Source organism: Ursus americanus, chromosome 25, assembly GCF_024610735.1.
Source record: "Ursus americanus isolate L20-20 chromosome 25, mUrsAme1.1.p, whole genome shotgun sequence".
Taxonomy (NCBI): Eukaryota; Metazoa; Chordata; class Mammalia; order Carnivora; family Ursidae; genus Ursus; species Ursus americanus.
In genome coordinates, this window is record NC_142151.1 from 10,464,921 (window position 1) to 10,466,993 (window position 2,073).

Sequence of the window (2,073 nt, forward strand, 5' to 3'; positions counted from 1 at the left end):
TTTCTGGATTGTATTTGATAGCATTTCATTTAGAATTATTTATACTCCTAATTGATATGGCTTAATTTTTATTTTTGGAGCCATATCTCTGGGTTTGGGCATTAAGCTGACTCATAAAATGAAAGTGGAGGTCCAAGTTGGGGGAATAGTTGACATATTATTGGAAGTCCCCAGCTCGCTAAAGGTTAACTATAACTCAGTTAGGAAACCACATCTAGGTGCCTTTATTAGTAAAATAAATTTGCTAATCTCTTCTGTGGTATTTATTCTCTTCTAGCTTTTGATTACTTTTATGTCAATTTTAGTCATTTACTTTATACTAGGAAGAGTCTACTTTCTCTTTCTTTTCAAATTATTGTACTGATACTCACTATAATAATCTCTTGTAATTAGTGAAACTATATAATATATTGCCCAATTTAGGACTTTTGAGGTAAAACGGCCATTAGTAATAATTATTTGAGGACAACTGGCACAAGTCAGTAGGTCCCAGGCCCACTAGTACATAAGTTTAGTATATAAATTCATCACTCATAAATTATTCATCGCTCATTTAGGCAGAACTTATGTATCCTTCCTCATTCCAATGCTGGTTTTATGGCTCTCTTTTCTTACAGTTTTGTAAGACCATTTGTTTTACATTTATTTTCAAAGAATTTGCTTTTAGAGTTCACTGCTCTTTTAAGTGTGATTTTCTATTTTATTTTTTACTTTGATCATTATTAATTTACTCTTTCAAATATCTGAAAATTGCTTTTTGTAATCTTTTTAACTTCATAAAGTGAGTCATTAAGATCATTATTTGTAGTCTTTCTTTGATTAGCATATTTTAAATCAAACATTTCCCTCAGAGAACTACTTTTATTCTGCTCTGGTGGTTGTGGTATGAAGAGTCTGATTTTCATTTCTTTTTAAATAGTTGGTAATCTCAGTTCTGTCAACCCTATAGTTTATTTGCATAACAGGTTTTAGATTTCTATTTCTTTCTTGCTATTTTTGAGAGAGAAGTCAGGCTTTTTGTTCAGTTATTTTTTTCAGTTTTCTCTCTCTCTACTCATGTGGGAAGATGTCTTTCTCATGCAGTTCCAAGGATATCTGGGCCAAAAGAATTTTCTAGAATCCATGTTTCAGAAGTTTCGATTATCCTCCTTTTAAAGCTCTTTTATCTTTTCAAATCACAAATCAGTTTCCCTATAATTTTTCTTTCCTTGATAATTTCCTGAAGCCTGATTGGCTGTCAATCAGGTTTGTTACACGTATAAATTTTTCATATAGGCTATTCATGTCTAAATATCCATTATTTTAAAACACTCCCAAGCACCCTGGATGTCATCAAACTTAAACCTTTCTTTCTCAGGGTAATGGTTTTAAAGCAGAGAGAGTATTTGAACTTGTAAAACTGATGTTGGATTCCAAATAAGTTACAGTTTTAGCAAATAAATTAAGAAGACCTCTTTTACTTGGTTGCTCTTTTCTGGTGACTTTTTGTGATTGTTCTGAAATAGTCTTATTTCCAAAATGAAGTAATTTTTCTGCTGTGTGAGTATTTGTTGTAATGTATCTATAACACTGAATAACTCCGATTTAGGCAGTTTATCCTTTTGGGAGCTCTGTATGGCTTATTCAAAGATCATCAAAGTTTTGGAGAAATCACATACATTTCTGTCTTACTGTTATATCCCTTTTTCCATTTTCATCTTCAATGCATTTCTAAGTCAGAGAAGGACATTCTTTTTGTCCTGTAATTTGAAAATAAGATTTCATGACAGGCCAACATTTCCGCATCTTTGACACGGCCGGCTATAATGACAATCATCTTGTGGGCACATGTCCTTCTAGGCTATCTCCTTCCATTTCTGTAATGTCAGAAATCTTATTGAAGTGCTTCTGCACATTTTGAGGAAGCTGAAAAGTGAGAACTCTTTCATTATGAAAACCTTAATACTACAGGTAAGCGAATTACATTCTTTTAAGCCATATGTACAGGATATTTTTCTTTTTCTTTGGTTAGAATTTATAGACTAAATAGAATTTGTCAAAATTTATATTTTCATGGTCTCATGTGAAAAAATC